This window comes from Crinia signifera, chromosome 2 (assembly GCF_055691185.1).
Source record: "Crinia signifera chromosome 2, ASM5569118v1, whole genome shotgun sequence".
Taxonomy (NCBI): domain Eukaryota; kingdom Metazoa; phylum Chordata; class Amphibia; order Anura; family Myobatrachidae; genus Crinia; species Crinia signifera.
The window spans coordinates 370,969,012-370,991,452 of NC_139218.1; positions in this window are offsets into that span (position 1 = coordinate 370,969,012).

Below are 22,441 nucleotides of genomic sequence, written 5' to 3' on the forward strand. Positions count from 1 at the left end.
TTGTGAGTGTCTCACCTCCTAGTGTATTTCCTGTTTGCTTTCCCTCTAGTTTACCTCTTTCTATGTCCAGTATAAGCTGTGCACACCAGACTGCATGCATTCTGCAATGTGTGCTCAATTCTTCAGGCTCCAGTATCCATTCTAGCACCAATATACTTTCCACGTGGTGGGTTCCAGGCCGTGACTAATAATACTGTGCTTTCCTCATATACTCTCTGCTCTCTACTTGCAAGTATCTACTTTAATGATATTCAGAGCCTCTATACCAGTTCTAAATCCATCCAGGACTGCGGGTAGATTTGAAGCCCTTCCTCATTGTATACCAATCTATACATTGATTCCCATGGTGCTTAGTCTTCTTGACTCCAGGAAGAGCCTCATCGTGACTCCAAGCTTCCTACATTCTTCAAATACCCAAGTCAACCCGCCGCTTCCTGATCAGAGTTCACAAAATCCCAGAAGCCTGACAAGTTGTATACGCAGGGCCGTCTTATCAGCAGTGTGGACCCCTGGGCAAAGCAATGTACTGGGGCCCTTACCCATTCTCCCCTCCTAGGGGTGGGGTGTGCTATCAGCAGCAGCTTTGATGTCCCACGGGTGGCAGGGGGTGCTCTATCTATCGCAGTTTTTGCCGCAAAATCGCACATATTGAAGTGGCGATTTTTAGTCACACTTCAATTCGCATCCAGATGTTTTCCCATTGGAAAGCATCTAACACGCACATGTAATAGGGTGCGATTTTTGGTAAAGGTTACCAAAAATCGCGAAAAAATTAGACCAGGATCTGGCTGGTGAATTTGATAGAACCATGCACAGATCATCGTGATCTGTGTATGGTTCTGTCCAAAAAAAGGGTAAATAGAAAAAAACGGGAAAATAACAGCGTGGGGTCCCCCCTCCTGAGCATAACCATAACCCCTGAAAGAGCCGGTCCTGGTTTCACAGGAACAAACAAGTCGGGGTTCCGTGGATTTTATAAAACCAGCACCAGGCTCAAGGGCCGGTCCTGGTTCCCAAAATATGGGGGACAAAATGACTAGGGGTCCCCCGTATTTCAAGAACCAGCACCGGGCCCAACCAGCCAGCAGGGTAATGCCACAGCCATGGGGAGACTTTTTATACAAGTCCCCCCAGCCAAAGCATTCACCCCCTGACCGGTCAGCATGGGCAGGGGTCCTGGGGACCCCCCCAAAGAAGGGGTCCCCCCTCCAGAACTTACCTGCCCATGCTGAAGCCCGGGGCTGTCCTTGATGCCCCTGGGCGGTGGGCATCGAGCTGATAAATGGTGTAAAAAAATAGATGATAAACTATTATCTTATACCGTGGAGCTATGAGTCCCAGCAAGCCTCCCCCGCATGCTGGGACTTGGAGAACCACAAGTCCCAGCATGCGGGGCATTAAAGGGTCCGCTGGCACTTGTAGTTCCACAGTAATGGAAGTGGAAACCATAGTTTGGACATGCCTGTTGTAGGGGAAGGGTCTCACTACCTGTGCCTGTAGAGTTGGAAAGGAGACTGACAGGCGCATGTCAATATAAAAGACCTGTAATCATTCATCATTTGTTGCATTCTAGTATTCTATTTTGTTTATTATTTTTAATTTTAAAACATATAATTATTATTATTTTTTTTTTCATTTTTATTCTGTTATTTTTACTTACTTACATTATGCCCATTTTACACCGAACATCAAATTACCGGGTTAATCAGTTCTACCCGGTAATTTATACAGTGTAAAAAGCGTGTCCTGAATCCAGAGCCGCCAACCCTGCTCTTTACCAGGGTCGGCGACCCGGGATTCAAGACCCGGGTTGACCAATTTACACTGAAAAAATACACATGTACTGTAAGTCAGCAAATTATCAGGTTGACATTTTTAACACAGTAATTTTCTGCTCAGTCTGAAAGGGGGTCAGACTGCACCCGACAAAATGACCTGGCACTCAAAATGCCGGTTAATTGCTGGGTTGTACAGATGGAGCGCATCTCAGCCAGTGTCGGGGCTCGCCAGAATGCCCCCACTAGCAAGATGGCGCTCCATCTGACTGGGACGCGCGAGCATCCCACAAGCACGCGCGTCCCAGTTTCCAGGTGACGGGGGACGCGATCCCTGCCTGTCTCCACTTCAGGGAGACAGGCATGGTTAGGGGGGAAGCGGGGAGGTGGGGGCGAGTGGCTGGGACCGGCGGTGGGGACCAGTGGGGAGCTCCGCTGTAAGGGGATGTGCGCACATCTCGTGCGCACATGTCCCCTTCCGGCGGTTGGCGATCTGACCGCCACACCCCCGCTGGATGGCGTACGTTCCATCTGTATGTCTATAAAAGGGATATTATATTATTTAATATTTTTTGTCAGTTTTATTTTTCAATTCATTTTATAGTTTATTTTTATGCTTTTCCTTTGCACTTTTCTATTTTTATTTGCTCCTTTATCTGAACCACTAAACCTGATCACACTCGACCACACATATGAGCACTCGGTTGCCTCTACACTCGATTAACAGCATCCAGATACTAGCGCTTTTTATTGTTATGATTATGTTTTGTAATAAATATTAATTAATAAGCAAAAATTGACTTAGAAATTAATTATTATTAGAATAGTTTACATTTCATGTTATTTCCGTTGCTCTATGACCTATCCCCAAATCAATCCATTTTGAGTCCGCGATGTAAGTAAGAAACAAATGTAAAAAATACCAAAGAGTGTAAAAAACGCTGTTTACAGGAACTCAATTTCCATTGCATGAATTGCATCAATTATCTGTGAAAGCTTTAAATTAAAAGAAAAATAGTGTTTTGCCTTGAAGTCAATTTCCACCATTCCCTTGGGTGTGTTTAGGAAGATTTGGATGTTAGAGTCATCTCAGGAGTAAAAGTAATTGCACTTAGAGTATCTCCAATAAATCAGTTCAGAGGCAAACGCAGAATTCTGTGTCTCTCCTACTCTCTCTCATCTGTCTACAGATATGTCCTCCTATACCTAGACTCAGTGCACCACCCAGCGGCAGATGTCTGGCATGAGTGACCTGACAAGTCCCGTGTCACTCAGTTAGCATCTGGCGACTAGTTAGACACAATGTGATGTAACTCGGATGTACCGGGAGATGGCGCTGATTAAATTGATATGGGACACCTGTATATCTGTGAGCAACTGTGTCTGTACATGAAGAACTTGGCATAGAAAAAAAAATCACCCCATATACAGATTCAGAGACTCGGTCGCACAGTGATATACAAGAGTCACATATCAAATGAATTGGTACAATTTCCTAATGCCTCTTAGTCGCACGCTAATCCTAGCAGGGCCTAACTGGACATGGCAAGAGAGGCTGCTTGGCGTGACTGCGTCAAAAACAGTATGTATGAAGACACAACCATTGGCGGCTGCAGAGTAGCTGAGTGGCTGCAGCACAGTCCAACATTTCAAATAGGGCGGCAGCATCAACTGCCAGTGAGTCAGTTTGGAATGGAATTAGTGTGGTTACCCCATTTGAATTTTGGGCTGTGCCTCTGGCGCCTTCCCATTACACAACTCTATCTATCTATCTATCTATGTACAGTTCATGTCGGTGTGGTCAGGTAAAGTGCATAATTAGGCCCCACCCCCTTGTAACATGCTACTGATTTGGTCAGTCATTAGGGGGAGGTGTTTCTAGCTAATCAGAATCCCCTCCTTGCATGCACCACTGCAGTCATGGATCTGTTGGGTTGTTGCAGACATTTCATTCTTCATGGTGTCCATAACAGGCCTTTTGTTATCTACAGTCATTGGTGTAAGCCCAAGGCTAATAACATGACTATTGCATCTCTGTTCGGGAGGCAATATGAAATTGTGTTATGGTGCCCATACACTAGGGTGATATTGCATACAATTCTTCGATTTTGACCGCATCTGTGCAACAAATCAAAGTATTGTAGTCATGTTGCATGGGTCACCCGCCGGTCGAATGTCGCGAGGATAGATATTATGTGCTGCACATAATATCTATGGAATTATATGAGCGATCGCATGTGGTTTTGTGATCGGCGGCTGGAGTGCTGGCGACGGGTTCAGGGAGCAGGGGACCTGGGCGCAGGTGGTGGGTTCGGGGAGCGGGCGGCCAGAGTGTGGGCAGCGGTGTAGTGCAGAGCTGTGCAAGAGGGCTGGCGGAGTGGTTCAGCGGCAGAATTTGAAAAAACTATTTAAAACACTGGGCGGCCCTCTGATTGGCTGAGAGAGCTATCTCTCAGCCAGAGGACCACCCAGTAATACCAGAAGATGAGCGGCTTTCCCAGCGATGATGCAATGATGCAGGAGTGCGCAGCAGCGCTCATCGCCGGGCCATACACACTATCAGCTCAAATTTGGTGTTTTGAATGGCTTTCAGCTCAAAATGGCCCAGTGTGTATGGACCTTAAGTTTGGGTCTTCCTAAATACTTGTTTCTGTTTGAACATATATATACTGTATGAGTTCATCTAAATGTATATATTCCCCCACAATGTTAATTATTATAGTGAATTAGCAACAGGTGTACATGCGATACTGCAGAGCGCTTTAAACAGACAATAAAATGTGAAATGTTTTACGCAGTTTTGTGTTTGGCAATTACATGTTTTCTTTGAATGGTTAGGTAATATTTTTCTGTATATGGATAGTGAATGTCACATGAAGTTTGAAGGATATAATTACTGAGTAACCCAGCTGTCACTACATACTAATTAGCTACGCCAATCATAGTCTTTTTTTTAAATCCAGAGGCTGCAATGATTGAGCTTTGTAGTGAATATAAAATATACAGTACTGTAAGAAGCACTGAGCTTCGGTCCTTTTCTTTCCGATGTTCTATGGCCCTTATTCAGATCTGATCGCTGTACAAATTTGTTCTCAAAATGGGCAAAACTATGTGCACTGCAGGTGGGGCAGATGTAACATGTGCAGAGAGAGTTAAATTTGGGTGGGGTGTGTTGAAACTGAAATCTAAATTGCAGTGTGAAAATAATGCAGCCAGTATTTACCCTGCACAGAAACAAAATAACTCACACAAATCTAACTCGCTCTGCACATGTTACATCTGCCCCACCTGCAGTGCACATGGTTTTGTCCATTTTGAGAACAAATTTGTACTGTGATCTGATCTAAATAAGGGCTTATGTACTGTAGTTCTCCTTTTTCTATGCAATTTCTCCCTGTGTTTATTAGGTCATTCATGCTTGGTAAAAGATATATACAGTACTGTATGTGTGACAATGTAATTACATGTATATCTTCCAATATTGGGGCATAAATATATTTGTGCCAGGATATGTCTAATTCTAGATCACTGATCCTTGGTAGCAGTGCATTGACCATGGTCTACTTAAAGACAGATGAACGCCGTTTCTCAATACCGATATCACTGCTCACCTTTAGTTGCAATAATAATGTCATCTGTATTAAACAAAAAAGTGTTGTTTTATCTAGTTTCCTGTGACACATCTTTATTTTGAATCTGTGGATTTTTCTATCTATCAGTTCTCATGATTTGGATTGGTTATGGTATATTACATGTACAATATCTAGGTCTACAGTTATATGGTTGACAGGGTGAAAAGGTTGACAGTCAAAAGGTCGACAGGGTAATAAGTTCGATATGGAAAAGGATTTTTTCTTATTTTTTTGGTGTCTATGTCGACATAGGTGAGCATGGACACTGCCTAAGTGTACCGCGTCCCCTCGCATAGCTCACCTTGCTTCGGGCTCGGTGCCTCACTGCCCTCGGCACAGTGTTATATTTTCCCTCCACGCCATAGTGGATGGTAGGGTATGAAATACCGCCTGTCGGCACATGGTTGTATAAAAAAACTCATGTTGACCTTTTTCATGTCAACCTTTTGACCCTGTCAACCTTTTGACTGTCGACCTAGAGTCAATCTATCAAAAGTCCGGATACCATTTGGATTTCCTGATGGTGGTCATTAGTATTTGGCTGCTGAGTTCACCGGCAGCCGAATAAGGCAGACCATGAAGCCTCTTACAGATCAGTCAGAGCCTTGCCATGCTTCTCCCAGGGTCCCTGCGGGAGTGGGGACCCCCCAATAAAGGGGTTCCCCACAAAGGCCACCAGTGGCAAGCTGAAACCCGGGGCTGCCCCCGGCTCCCCTGGACAGTGGGTGATGGGTTTATAGTTTAATTGTAAGAAATAGGAATCAATACTCAAATAAAAACACCTATATAAAGTATAAATTTAATACATACTGTACTGTACATATACTCATCTATCTTGACATGTAGGTTCGGTCCCATTTTCCAGTAGAATCCAGTCTGGACCTGTGAAAGAAAAAATCTCCTCCAGTGTAGATCACATCCTTTTCGCTACATGTTGGCATCCACCAGGTTAGAATATAAAAATGGGAATCGTGTACTACCAGACTGAGGAGCCCATATGCGTTTACACATGCGTGACACAGTGACAGGGCCTTATTCTAGTTCACTCTTTCTGACAAAATCCTTCTTAGATGGGCAAAACCATGTGCACTGCAGGGAGGCAGATGTAAAATGTGCAGAGAGAATTAGATTTGGGTGAGTTATTTTGTTTCTGTGCAGGGTAAATACTGGCTGCTTTATTTTTACACTGCAATATAGATCTCACTTTGAAGTAAAACCGCACCCAAATCTAACTCTCTCTGCACAAGTAACATCTGCCCCACCGGCAGTGCACATGGTTTTGTCTATCTAAGAAGGATTTTGTCAGAAAGAGTGAACTAGAATAAGGCCCACTGTGATACTCTCCCCCCTTCCACTCCCCAAAACCTTAATGTGACACTCTCCCCCCTCACCTTAATGTGATACTCTCCTCCCCCCCCCCCCCCCCCAATCGATGGCAAAAGTGTACCTGGTCATCGATGGTGCATAACTATGCAATGGATGACCATCATTGTTTTTATATATCGATTCTCATCCATTGTCTTTGACTGATTAACCTGTGGGCCAATCAGAATACAGGGGTGGGGCTTTACAGGTGTCCTGGGCGGAGTAAAAGGAAAAAGCAAAACAAAACAATTTGTTTAACCCCTTACCGACGCAGCCTGTTTTTGCCTTCCTGACAGAGCCCTTTTTTTCAAATCTGACATGTATCACTTAAGTGGGGATAACTTTTTTTTGCTTTTACTTATCCAAGTGATTTTGAGATTGTTTTCTCGTGACACATTGTACTTCAAGTTAGTGGTAAATTTTGGTCGATACAGTCTGTGTTTTTTTGTGAAAAATACCAAAATGTCGTAAAAAAATTGAAAATTTTGCAATTTGCAAAATGTTAAATTTTCTGCTTGTGAGACAAATAATCATACCACTCAAAATAGTTAATAACTAACATAGACCATATGTATACTTTATGTTTCCATCATTATTTCAACCTCCTTTTAATTTTTTTGGACACTAGGAGGCTTAAAATATGAATAGCAAATTCTCAAATTTTCAAGAAAATTTCAAACACTGATTTTTTTAGGGACCAGTTCAGTTCTGATGTGACTTTGAGGGACTTGTATGTGAGACACCACCATAAATGATGCCATTTCAAAAACTGCACCTCTCACAGTATTCAAAACAGCATTTTGGAAGTTTGTTAACCCTTTAGGTGTTTCACAGGAATTAAAACAAAGTGTAGGTGAAATTTCAAAATTTCATTTTTTTTTTGCAGATTTTCAATTTTAATACATTTTTCTAAGGAACACAGTAGATTTTACTAGAGAAATGTGACTAAAAATTGATTCCCCCAATTCTTTTGTTTTCATAAATATCCTATATGTGGCCCTAGTGTGCACGTTGACCAAACCACAGGCTTCATAATAGAAGGAGCACCTACTTGATTTTGGAGCCTCCTTTTTATGAGATTATTTTTTAGGCACCATGTAGGTTTCTAGGCACCATAAGATGCTAAAAGTTAGGAACCCCCCCACAAGTGACCCCATTTTGCAAACTACACCCCTCAGGGAATTCATCTAGGGGTATAGTGTACATTTCAAACCCCCAGGGGTTTCACCAATTTTGGTAGAACTGGGCTGTGAAAATGAAAAATTACATTTTTTTACACAAAAATGCAGTTCTGGCTCAAAAATTTTCATTTTCACAAGGAATGAAGGAGACAAAGCACCCCAAAATCTGTGCCGCAATTTCTCCCGAGTACGGCAATGCCTCATATGTGACCAAAAAATACCATTTGGGTGCATGGTAGGACTCAGAAGGGAAGGAGTGATATTTGGATTTTGCAGCACAGATTCTGGTGGAATGAATGGTGGGTGCTATGTCGCATTAGCAAGACCCCCGAAGCACCAATACAGTGGAACCCCCCCACAAGTGACCCCATTTTGCAAACTACACCCCTCAGGGAATTCATCTAGGGGTATAGTGTACATTTCAAACCCCCAGGGGTTTCACCAATTGTGGTACAGCTGGGCTGTGAAAATGAAAAATTACATTTTTTACACAAAAATGCAGTTCTGGCTCAAAATTTTTCATTTTCACAAGGAATGAAGGAGACAAAGCACCCCAAAATCTGTGCCCCAATTTCTCCAGAGTACGGCAATGCCTCATATGTGACCAAAAAATACCATTTGGGTGCATGGCAGGACTCAGAAGGGAAGGAGTGATATTTGGATTTTGCAGCACACATTCTGGTGGAATGAATGGTGGGTGCTATGTCGCATTAGCAAGACCCCCGAAGCACGGTGAAATGATGAACCTAATAATCCATAGATGTGTGGTATATTTTAAAGCACTCCTTCATACATAGGCCGGGTTTGTCGGGGCAAGTTTCACAGTGGAAAATAGTTTGCTTTCGTATTCCCTTTTTATAGCAAACTTTGCACCTTTTTTGTGTCCTGCCCTTTTTTCCAGTGGAGGGGATTTCATTAGGAAAATGCTGCCCTGATACAAAACGGGGGCCAGTACTAGAAGTACTGGGGGCAGTACTAGAAGTACTGGGGCCCTCTGCCTGCTGGTTCCCAAATATTAGGCCCTTTATGACTTCCTCTTGAAAGTGCATAAATGTCCCCGTCTGGCTGGTAGAACGGAATAGTACGTAAGCGTTATACAGTGCCATCTGGATGATATACACGGCCAGCTTCTTATACCATATTTTTGTTTTCCGCAGGGCACTGTACGGCTTCAGTACCTGATCTGAAAGATCCACTCCGCCCATGTACTTATTGTAATCTAGGATACAAATAGGTTTTGAGGTGTGGGTACTGGTACCTCGTACAGGGACGGAGGTGGTACTGTCTCCGTGAATTGTTGTCAGTATAAGGACATCCCTCTTGTCCTTATATTTGACCAACAACATATTTTCGGTGCATATTCCCCTGCTTTCACCCTTTCTCAGTAATTGGGCAATGTGCGTTTTTGGGAGGCCTCTTTGGTTCTTGCGCACAGTACCGCAAGCTGCTGTACCTCTTGAACCAAGGGCCTTAAACAGGGGGATGCTGGTGTAAAAGTTATCCACATAGAGGTGATAACCCTTATCCAGGAAGGGGTGCACTAAATCCCAGACAATCTTTCCACTAACACCTACGAGGAAGGGGGGGCATTCTGGCGGTTCAATTCTTGTGTCCTTCCCTTCATATACCCTAAACCTGTGGGTGTACCCTGAGGTACTTTCGCACAGCTTATACATTTTTATACCATACCTTGCCCTCTTATTGGGAAGGTACTGGCGGAATTTAACCCTTCCTTTAAAATGTATAAGTGACTCGTCTACGCAAATGAATTTTTGGGGGATGTACATCTCAGCAAATTTGGCGCTGAAATGATCAATGACCGGCCTGACTTTGAATAGCCGGTCAAAGGTGGGATCATCTCTGGGTGGGCACTGTGCATTATCGTTGTAATGCAAAAATTTAAGGATCGTCTCAAAACGAGTCCGGGTCATGGCCATACGATGAAGTGGGGTGCTGTACAGAACATCTGTACTCCAATATTGCCTAATTTCTGGCTTTTTAACTATGCCCATATGTAACACCAGACCCCAAAACGTCATCATCTCTACTGCATCTACAGGGGTCCACCTAGCAAATGATGACGTGGGGTTTTGGGCAATAAACTGCTGGGCATATAAATTACTTTGGTCCACCATTAAATTTATAAAATCATCAGAGAAAAAGACTTTGAAAAAGTCAATTTCTTTGAGGCCTGTAGTATCAAATTGGATTCCTGGGTTGGCCAAAAACTCAGGAACCTGGGGCTCAAAATTGTCTGGTGGTGGGGTCCATACGAGATCAATCATTGGGGGGGGGGTCTCAGCTGCTCTACGGGGGCGTCTTTGAGGGGGTCCCTCATCACTAGAGGAGGAAGAGGAGCTTAAGGCGAATGCAAATTCATCGCTAGCATTACTGGCTGTGTCAGTGTCAGAGGCAATAAGGGCATATGCCTCCTCCGCTGAAAACAGTCTTTGCGATGTTTGGGACATTTTTATTATTTTTGTATAGGCGTGTATAGTGTAGGGGGGGGGTACAAACTTTATTTCAACACGGGGGGTATGTAGTGTGTATGTAGTGCTTTAACAGAAAAAAAAAAAGCTCCTGCGCCAAAAATTGAGCACAGATGTTGGTCAGTAACGTCCGTCACTGATCAGCGCTCAGCGAGCACAGGACACCCACAAAAGCACCGTGGGTGTAAAAAAATTTTTCAAAAAAGACTCCACAGCACCCTCCAAAAAAAAAAAAAATTAAAAAAACTTCTGATGAGTCAAAGACAACAGGAATTTGATCCAAAAAAAAAAAATTAGATCAAAAATGCTGATCAGTGATGTACGTCACTGATCAGCGCTCAGCGGGCACAGGACACCCACAAAAGCACCGTGGGTGTAAAAAAAATAAAAAAAAAGACTCCACAGCACCCTCCAAAAAAAAAAATGTAAAAAAACTTCTGATGAGTCAAAGACAACAGGAATTTGATCCAAAAAAAAAAAATTAGATCAAAAATGCTGATCAGTGATGTACGTCACTGATCAGCGCTCTGCGGCCACAGGACACCCACAAAATCACCGTGGGTGTAAAAAAAAATTAAAAAAAAAACCCCACAGCACCCTCAAAAAAAAAAAACTGCTGATCAGTGATGCAACACTGATTAGCAGTGAGGGGCAGCAGGCACACAGCTGTGGGTGCAACCTGACAGGGTATATATAAAAAAAAAAAAACCTGCACCCCAAAAAAAAAATGCTGATCAGTTAGTTTACACTGATCAGCACAAAAGGGGGGCAGCAGGGGGCAGCAGATACAAAATTATATCACACAATTATAAATCTCTGACACAATGACGCTGCTGCAGCAGCAGCAGCACAAGCACCAGGAAGTCACAGCAGGAGCTGGCAGCACGGATGCCACCAACGCTGATCAGGTCAGTATAGGCACAGATGGGCACGGAGACCGCTCTGCACGCTGTTCCTGACCGGAATGGCGGCTGCAGGGCTGTCTCCGTTATTTCATTTGAGGTGAAATGGCTGTGATTGGTCCGTCGGTCCGACGGACCAATCACAGCCTTTGGGGGCAGGTGGGGTGACCACCAGTGACACCCTTACACCCGGTGGTGATTGGTGCTGTACTTAACAGCACCAATCACCACCGATCCCTGTGTCACCGGCGAACGTTATTCGCCGGTACACAGAAAACGCTGTAATTGGCTGTTCACATTGAACAGCCAATCACAGCGATCGCCGATGGGTGGGGGCATCGCTGCCCCCCCGGGCAATGAGGGAAGATGTCTGCTGTCAGGGACAGCAGACATCGTCCCTCTGTCACCGCGTCTATAGACGCGGTGACAGTTTAATGGCATGACGTACATTTATGCCATGTGTCGGGAAGTACATCCCGACCATGACGTAAATGTACGTCAAATGTCGGGAAGGGGTTAAGCTTGACATCGATGGTGGGAAACCATCCGCTTCTCCCCATCGATGTCAAAACTATGTGACATTGGTCATAAACCATTGATGTTTTCTAAACATTGATGGTCGATGGCCATATCACTTTCAGTTGGCACTAGTGCCTGACCATAATACACCAGGTAAATTCAACTGATATCGACATTGGGTCGATTTAACCAGGGGGTCGGAATATAGGGGGCAGCTTGCCCCCCCCCCCCCCCCCCAAAAAAAAAAAATAGAGTTGCCTGTGTAGTACAGTACTGCAGAGGCGCAGTGGAAGCTCAGGTGTGCTGTTTACTGTCTGATGCTGTGCGCTGCTGGCTGCTGCTCCTGCGCATGTCATACTGTAAACTATGACAGGCAGCAGCAGTTCCGGCAGTAGGCTCCACCCACCTGTTCCTTCCTTCTCCTCCGCGGCCACGATGCCCCTGTCATGTTAACAGACAGCCGTAAGCTGCGTCACTCCCTCCCCTCTGCCCCCGGCTTCCTGATCCTGATCATCTAACCAGGAAGTCATATGGTGCACACAGTGTGCACACTGCAGTGCACTGGAGGAGCCCTGCTCAGCCTCAGGCCAGCAGAGAAGAGCAGCAGCAGCCAGCTACACCGGCAGCCATGGCACCCACAGGAGCAACAACCCAGCAGGAGAAGAGCAGTAGCAGCCACAGCAACCCAGCAGGAGAAGAGCAGTAGCAGACACAGCAGGAGGAGGAGGAGAGTGTCTCATTAAGGTGAGGGGAGAGAGTGTCACATTAAGGTTTAGGGGAGTGGAAGGGGGAGAGGTTTTGGGGGTGGGGTGGTATTGGGGAGAGTGTCATATTAAAGTTTGGCAGGGGAGAGAGTGTCACATTAAGGTTTTGAGGGAGAGTGTCACAGTGACATTTGCTGGGGAGGAGGGGGGGAGAGTGTCACAGTAATGTTTGCTGGAGGAGCGTCACAGACCAGTGATGCTTGGGGGAGGGGGAGAGTGTCACAGTAATGTGTAGGGGAGAGTGTTACAGTAATGTTTGGGGGGAGGGAGAGAGAGAGTCACAGTAATGTTTGGGGAGAGAGAGAACATGTCACAGTTATGTTTAGAGGGAGGGGCAGAGTGTCACAGTGGGGGTTATTCTGGTTGTTTCGCAAGGCTACGAATTAGCAGCCTTGCAAGTCCACCAGACGCCGCCTGCCGTATGGCGTTATGCCTGCCACTCCTTGCACGCCATAGTCGCTCACATGGGCTGCGAATGGATATTTAAAATAAACATCCATTGGCAGGCTGTAGAGGAACACCCACATCATTTGATGGTCGCCAACCATTGAATGATGTGGAAGGCCCACACACATCTAAGGTTACTATCAGGTAACCTTAGATAAGCATGGCCATTCAGCAGGAAGTGGACGGGCAGCTGTCATCCTGTGATGTCAGCTGCCCGCGCCCGGCACCCACGTTACGGGCCGATTTCCATGAAATGCTGAATGTTCCCATCGGCGCAACTATCCACCACCGCCCGCTGTCTTGGGTGCATGCACCCAGCGAATATTCTGTTCGCCGTGGCCGCGCGCACCCGGTGTATACCCATGCACAGAAATGCACATACGCCCAACATCGGTTGCCATGTGAACGAACGGACTAGAATTAGGACCATTGTCCATGTTGACTGTGTCGACATTCGGGATTGTGTGTGTGATGGAGGGTGTGTCCTGTCTGTGAACCTAGGCCAGGGTTTCCCTCCGATGTTTTGTTTGATAAAAGCCTGCATAAGATCCTCAGATACAAAGTGTCACTATGGTTTCTCACAGCTGTACCCAGTGGTGTAACTATTGTGGGTGCAAAGGGTGCGTCTGTACTAGGTAAGAACGGGCCGATTTTTGGGGGGTTTTAATATAAGCCATAACACAGGGGTGCGACATATAGCAAATTAGGGGTGCCAAACTGAGATTATATCTTGCCCCCCCCAACCTAAAAATGCTCTGGTGCCCCTGTTTTTAATTGAAGATGAAACCTGTCAGACTCAGGCAGGTAACACACCATCTATGTCTGGTTACTGTCAGTTTGGGTTTAAAACCAAAACCGACAGTTGATAAATTTCACCCCTGTTTATTACTGAAGAATCAATTATTTTTTGTATAAAAATGGAGACCAGAATTCTTGTCCTTCAAAACTATATATTATACATGACATGTTAAAAGACTCAAAATGACGGCGTCTGCAATGTACTTTGAGCTGGCGCATAGGGTACTTGTGTATTATCACGGCGCCCGATTTGACATAGTCAAATCGCATCGCATGCCATTATTGTATGGCATGCGATGCGATTTTCCGCGTTATAATGGCATTTAATGTACTATACCATTAAATGACATATAATAGTGTTCCCGCTAGGCTGTTTTAGCAGGGCGTTGCGCCCTGCCCGATTTTTAAAGGGCAAAATGCGCCCTGCCCCTCTAGCAGCGCCCCACTAAATCAGCCTGCAGTCTGTCCCGCCGGAGTGCCCGGGCCGTCGCATCGCTGAAGGGGGCTTGCCCGGCCATGGCTACGTCCCGGCAGCTCAGTGACGTAGTCATGGCCGGGCAAGCCCCCTTCAGTGATGCGGCGGCCCGGGCACGCCTCCTTTGGTGATGCGGCGGCCCGGGCACGCCCCCTGTAGTGACGCTGCGGCCCAGGCACGCCTCCTGTAGTGACGTGGCGGCCCGGGCACGCCTCCTGTAGTGACGCGGCGTGCCCGGTCCGCCCCTCCAGCGCCCTGCCTCATTTGGTTCCTAGAAGGAACACTATATAATGTTATTTATTTACGTGCTTTCCCCCCCCCCATAGTATCGACATCATCCCAAAGCGTGGCGAGCGCAGCAGGCGGTGGGGCGCGTCCGGACGACCCCCACTATCCACTTCGGCGTGGAGTTGATTCTAATATAGTGTGGTGAGCGTAGCAAGCCACCGAGCCTGAAGCGTGGCGAGTGGACGCGTACGATGTTACATGTATTACGCGTCCCCTCGCGGGCACGCTTCGGGCGTGGTGGCTCGCTGCGCTCGCCACACTATATAAAATCAACTCCACGCTGACAAGGATATTGGGGGTATGAAAAGGTCAGCCGGACGCGTCCCGCTGGCCCTCGTGGGGCTAGCTGCGCTCGGCACGCTTCGGGATGACGTGGATAGTGGGGGGGGAGGGGCGGCAAAATAAATTACATTACATGTTGTTTTGTCATTTAATGATATAGCACATTAAATGCCATTATTGTATGTGCAATCAGAACATTAAAAAGATAGGGTGCAATAAAAAATCGCATTCCATCGCATCGCATGCCATACAATAATGACATGCGATGGGATGCGATTTTTTTATCGCACCCTATCTTTTTAATGTATTCACTGAGAGCAGTCAATACATTACATACAAAAATCGCATCGCATCGCATGCTATACATTAATGGCATGCGATGCGATTTCACTACCCTGAATTGCCCACTAGGCAAATGCCGTAGTGGGCGCCGTGATAATACACAAGTACTAAAGATAGATTGAAACAGATCAGTGTCCCTGCAAACATTGCTTTCATTTTCCACAAATGAGTCATTTGGTCTGTCGAGTGGCCTCTAGTGGTCAGTAGTGGTACGATATTTTAGATCCCAAATTCTTGCTCTACTCCACATAAGCATGGGTAAAAGTAGCCGTATGATGTCATAAAACCAAATTGCGCTGCATCCCTGCTGCTTTGCATGTTTGTAAATGATCCCTATTGAACAGAGAAGGCTTGGACCCTATACCAGCTTTATTATCATATTTTAATCATCCTTGGAATACATCTTCAGTATTAGACATACTAATCTGTATTTGGCAACGACATCGTCTGCTTTGATGGCTATTTTATCATCATTGGCTTCATCAGGTTCATTATCATTACTCGGAGTGTGTCACATTCTTGGATAGGCTCCTGGGAATCAAGTTTAGCTTTATGGTTAATTCATATATTTGGCTTCCTGTTTGCTAAATTAACTTTTTTTCTGTCCAATCAGTTTAGTATCGTGCATCAATAATCTGCTACGCTGAAATATTCATTTTTAAACTATGGTTTAACACATTTTATGTTCAGAAAAAAAAAAAAAAATAGTCTGTGGTCATTCCTGGTACAACAAACATTTGTGGACACATTGCACTCCCAAATATGGCTGTATAGTACAAAAGAAAACATATTTAAGAGGGGTATGGGTTATAGGTATGTATTCAATCTTGGTCGTTAGGTCCGTTCTGTCTAAAAAAGCATATTTTCTGCTGGAAAAAAAAGTGTAGTTGAATTAGACTATTCAAGGTTATTTTTTCTAGACGGTCTAAAGCATTCCGCCATTCAACTCCTTTTGTTTGCCTTGCCAGTCTAAATGAGTAATTTAGACTTTTTAGGTGACATTTAATAGGATGCGGAAATGTGATTTTTGCGATTTTTTCCGTCAAAAACGGGCAAAATCGCACTTTCCCCCGAATTCGCATATTTAATGAGATGCAAAAAACGCAGATTTTGCTGCAAAATCGCACATTCTGAAAGTGCGATTTTTAGTCGCGCCAGAACTCGCATCCAGATGTTTTCCCATTGAAAAGTATACAATTCGCATAGTTAATGAGATGCAAATTTGGGAAAATGGGAAAACATGTAGACCAGGTTCTGACAGGCGAATTGGCCAGAACCCTGCACAGATCATTGAGATCTGTGCATGGTCCTGTGTAAAAAATGTGTAAAAGTGTTTTTTTTTTTTTTTTTAAATGGTTTGGGTCCCCCCTCCTGAGCATAACCAGCCCCGGGCTCATTGAGCCGGTCCTGGTTCCAAAAATACAGGGGGACAAAAAATCTGGGGTCCCCCGTATTTTTGGAACCAGGACCCATCCAAGAGTCTGAGGCTGGTTTCAGAAATACTGGGGACCCCTACGCTTTTTGACCCCCGTATTTTTGGAACCAGGTCTGGCTCAATGAGCCCGGGGCTTGTTATGCTCAGGAGGGGGGACCTCACGCCCTTTTTTTTTTAACACAAATTCACACATTACCTCAAATTCGCACATTTTCATGACTGAAATTCGCACATTTTCATGACTAAAATTTGCACATTATCGCACTTAATCGCATTTTTTCCCCGGAATACGCACCTCATTAAATATGCAAATTCGCGGCAAAAAATGCGATTTTAAAAAGTGCGATAATGGGCGAATTTGAAAGTGTCTAAATATCGCATTCTTATAAATGTCACCTTTGTTTCAAATTGCTTAAACTCAGCAATGTTAATCTGATTTAGCCTATTCAGTGTCAGATTGTGTAAATGGATTCTACGGTTTTCTGTCAGGTTTTAGACAATGTGCACTAGACCATTTCTTCTGTCGGGACTTGTCTACAAAATATAAAATATTATTTTCTTTTATTTTTTTCTTTAATGAATCTATGTAATTTATTGCCAATTTGTTATTAAACATTTTTTTATGTTTATTATTGCCCATATGAATATATGTAGTTTTTTTGCATTCTTTTTTTTTTTTACTCTACCAAGTTGCATTGTCTTTCGCAGCATGCAGAGTGATGAGGCCAGAGGGGGCTAGATGGGCACAGCCAGATGGGGAGGTGTGAAGGACGCTAACAGAAACAAAGCTGCCGGATGCTTGTGCAGGTGCGGAGGAGGGCTGAATGTGGGCGGACACAGACGCTGGGTGCCTGTGCGGGGGTGGGGGTGCACCCTGCAGATCCCACCGGCGCTTGCGCCCGCAAGCTTTCCGCTAGGAAATCATTCTGGATAGTTGGAATATCAAACTCGCAGAGTATATTCCACTAGGCGAGCTGATGTAAATCAGCAAACTGGTGGAATATATTCCTCCTCCGCCTGACAGTCAATATACCCTATTTGAATGTATATATATATATAAACACACACACGCACACACAAAACACACCTCTCTTGTAATACTGTATCACATTTTTACAAGATGTCTTACAAGACATATATCTGTTATTTATCTACTAGCTGAAGTACCTACCGTTACTTGGGTTTAAATCTTCATGTCATTTAGTTATCAATGTTTTTAAAGAACTATTAGCTTAGCAGCTCTTCCAACACACCCATGAGGTGGCTGCCATGTGTCGTTTTTGTTTTTGGGGTGTCGCCAGTAGCCCTAATCCCCAGTTTTTCGGCTCTGCTCAGTCTAATAGGATGTCACGTGGGATTTGATGTGGAGCTGCATCTAATAACTGCCGGATCATGTCACCCCCGTTTGTTACGTCCTTACATAACGACGCACATTCTTTTCAGTTTTTTGGGAGGTGGTCTCACTTTTTCAGTTTCTTCATTGCTGTTAGTAGAAGCCGGATTGAGTCTCACTCGCTTATTACTTCCATACTCTTCTCGGCGTCTTCTTTTCCCAATTTTTGGAAAAGGTGTGAACTGTCCATCCTCCAGGCACTGTATGAGATGTGGCCTCATTAATGGACGGTTGTATCTGTTGATGTTCACATCGCCGGTGAAGAGGAGCTCCACAAGATTCGCTATAGCAAAAACTCCACAGTCGTTTGAGCCCGGATCCTGTTTCTCCACATCCAGGAGTTTGATGTTTTTCAGGGTGTCCTTTGGAATGACAGCCCCATAGAGGTCTTTCAGTTGTTTCCTGGGAGCGGGGGTAAGGCGCCATTCATCGCTGTCTGCGACTTCTATCTGTCCATTCCGAAAACAAGACAAGAAGTAGTGGTCGTCATCTGTATCTGGGTGTATTTTGAAATGAAGGCCCAGAGACGGCATCAAAGGAACCCACGACACCTTTAGAAATGTATTGCAATCCTTGTACATCAAATTGCTTGAGCAGTATTTTCTGAACAGCTTCGATAGCACAGTCGTTCAGACCATCGCCCTGCAGAAACTCACTTCTGAGTTTTTGTGTCAGCCTGAAATGAGGCAGCCACATTTTCTGTAAATGTTCAAGAATCAACTTGAATTAAAAGTAATGAGAAAACACGTGTATATGGCTACAAAGGTATATAGCTCCAACACCGCTCACTCTCATCCAATGAGTGATTTTTTTTTTGTCCCAAGCAGGGCTTTTTCTGTGACATCATCAGCCTCACTCTGGCTGCTTTCCCCCCACTGCTTGTCCTTCAGCTGCTGGAGAACTACACATCCCATAATGTTCTGCCATAGTTTTGCTATTAGGGCAAGTAAAACTTGTTGGACATGCTGGGATGTATAGTTCCACAAAAGCTAGTCACATGTTGAATATCAATTCCGTCCCAGAGTCAAAATCATTGCAATATAAAATAGGAAAATTCAAAGATCCAAACACATGGCCTATGCTGCCGCCTGTATATAAGGACCAGCAATTCCTATATAAGACTTTGCTTTACACAGAGAATCACAGATATGGTGATCAGACCTGTTTATTCATGGAAATGTTGTTTATACAAATCCAAGAAAGGTGCTGGGATAGATGTGACCATATGTATTGTAGATTTTAGCGTAACTAACACACAATTAAGTGACGCCTCTAGAAAGCATTCCTAACCTAGGTCCTCAAGGCACAATAACAACACAGGTTTTAATGATATCCAGGCTTCAGTAAAGACGGTTAAATAAAAATAACTGAGGTACTAATAAAGGGCCTAATTCAGACCTGATCACTGGTGTGCAAATTTGCAGAGGACTCCAAAACATTAGAAATGAAATAAGAAAAAGTGTGTGTGTGTGTGCGGGTGGGGGGGGGGGGGGGTATACCTGGATGATATACACAGTCTAATGCTGTGTTGCCTACCCAAAATGTGCCGCCCATTACGTGCATCCGGCTTCTGTTGGAAGTAAGAGCACCCTGTATATACTCTGATGGAGTTGGATCTCTTCAGAGATACAGCCTGAAACGTTGACTGACCAATACTGCTACTATGTTAATATAAAAATTTAAGATTTCATATACACACACACACACAACAAAAAACGAGGGCACTTACCATTTAGCAGAGTAATTAGAGTAATGGGAAAGAAATCTTGCATTTTTATTGTAACATACTGTAGTGTGTGTGTGTGAGTGTGTATATGTATGTATGTATGTGTATATATATGTATATATATGTGTATATATATATATATATATATATATATATATATATATATATATATATATACTGATGAAACTACCGCCAGTTCACGCCAGGAGACGCTAGCGCATGAGATGCTTGCATGCCCTGTGGCAATGTAGTTTCCCCCGGGTCCCCACCGCTTCCCCCGCCACCGCCGCTCGGACTCCCCCCTAACCCTGCCCGTCTCCCTTAATTGGAGATGGGCAGGATGCCTCTGCTCCGCCGCCGAAGTATTGAGACGTATAGTTGCTGAAAAATTGCTGTGGAAACTCCAAAGGGGTATGTCCTAAAGATACATGGTGAGGCACACAGGGCTGGTGAAGCAGACTGGGGATGCATTCAGCTTCCCATCTGTGGGGATGCTGGAGTTCACTCTACCGACGCCGTCATCCCAACTACTGCAATTAGACCAATGCCAGAATCCCAACATGCATGAGGCTGCTGGCACCAGAATCCCAAGTCCTGGGATGCCAAATGTGGGTATGAGGGGTGGGTTATGGTCAAGCTGGGGAAGATGGGGGATTAGGCTTAGGCACAAGGAGCAGTACTTAGTGTTAGGCAGTAGGGGGTGGGTAGGGTTAGGTTATGAAGAGGGAGGGTTAGGATTAAGCACGTAGAAGGGTGGGTTATGGCTAGGCTGTGGGACGGTTCGGTTTAGGTGGCAGCGTACTTTGTTAGGCAGTAGCGGGGCAGGATGGGGAGGGTTAGGTGGGCAGGGGGAATATAAGTATACTCACCTGGCCCCTATCTGGATTCACACCATTAGGACGCCAACATCCCCACCGCTGGTCATCCATATGTATCCTTCAGACGGAGGCACTCTGCACCTCCATTTTACTCTGCCTTGTCACCCTGTGTGTGTGCCTCTCACAACTTCCTATTTGTTACTCATTTGTTCGGCGCTGCGAAATACTTGTGGCGCCTTATAAATAAAATTATAATAATAATACTCACTCTGAGCCTTTTTATATCATTTACTATCTTGCTGCAAGGTATTTTGACAGAATAACGAACTTGTCAAAGTTACTGTTCCTCTCAATGGCACTTTAGAGGTTAAACAAGCTATCTCTGTGAAGTCTACGCATCTGCTGCAGAATCACCTTATATTATCTGTGGTAATTCTTAGGCTGTATATTATATTATACAATGGCCTGCCTGTGTAGTTTTGTGTATTTCACAGCTTAGACTCACCACGCCTCTCTTTTCTTATTGGCAGACGTCACCTCAATTCTCCTCCCACTGTCAGTTAGGCCGCTCCTTCACAGCGGCCCTCTCTAATGAATGCTGAGGTTGTAGACTGCCTCACTCTCACTGCGTACCTCTCAGCACTGGGGGTCCCAGACCAATGTCTCCCTGGGATGTGGCCCCACACAACCTCCATCAACGGTAACACAGCAGCACACGTTCTCACCTCTCTCATCATTACCTCAGACTGCCATGCCCAATTGCTAATAACTTCCAACTGTCATCTCCAGACAACGGTCATGTGACCAGCTCCTGACCTCAGTTGCAGAGGCTGCTGGGAATTGCCTGTGAAATTACGTGTGTGTAGCACAATGCATTATGTCAGACATACAGTAATACGTCACAGGAGCAGGGTATTATACCTGCACCTCCATGTCACCCAGCTATACTGTACTGTATGTCACATTCCTCTCACCTGCTACTGGTCATGCTATGGGATGAGGGCAGCAGTTATACAGGGCAGATGTGGAGAACATGGAAGCACATACAGTATATAATATAATGAGCACATGTAAGAGTCTATAGCAATTCTTGTCAAAGCGATCAGGTATATGCTGCTACGCTGCCTCAGCATCTGCATCCCCCCAGTCCATGTGCAGGGCTGCAAATATCGATCGCAGTCATGCACGTGAAGGGAAAACCATTCAAAAACACCATTGAATGGTTTCCACCTCGTGTCGCAGTGCTGAGTAAGTCTTGATAAGTTTATATCGAACAACCATTATATCACTTTGTTCTTTAACTGTCATAAATGTAATATGTATTTTGTAGTAGGCTATCTTAGGCAGTGGTGCAGGTAGAAAAAAATTCTTAGTGGTACTGGGCATGGTCATATGCCACCAGGGGGAGTGGCTACATGACAAAAAGGGGCATAACCAAATTTCCAGCCCCTTTTCTTTGCACTCTGAACTATGCAGAGAGGTATTTTATGTACTTAGCAGGCTAGTACAATGGGGCAAAAAGGGCAGAGTTGAGTGCGGGGAACAGGAGGAGCCACTGGTTAGACTGAAATCTCCATCATCTATACTTCTATGCGGAGGAGGAGGAGAAGGGTGGATGATGGAGAATTCAGGAGGAGGAGGACATGGGGCCTACAACTTGCATACCCTACTCAAGCAGCTGCGGCTGGTCACTATCAGGAGCTGGGCACCCTGCAGCTCTCTGATGATCCCAGCATGCATATTAGTGACAGGCAGACATCTGTCTGTAACTAAGAAGCCGCACCACCTACACACTTTCGGGTCCCTTTAC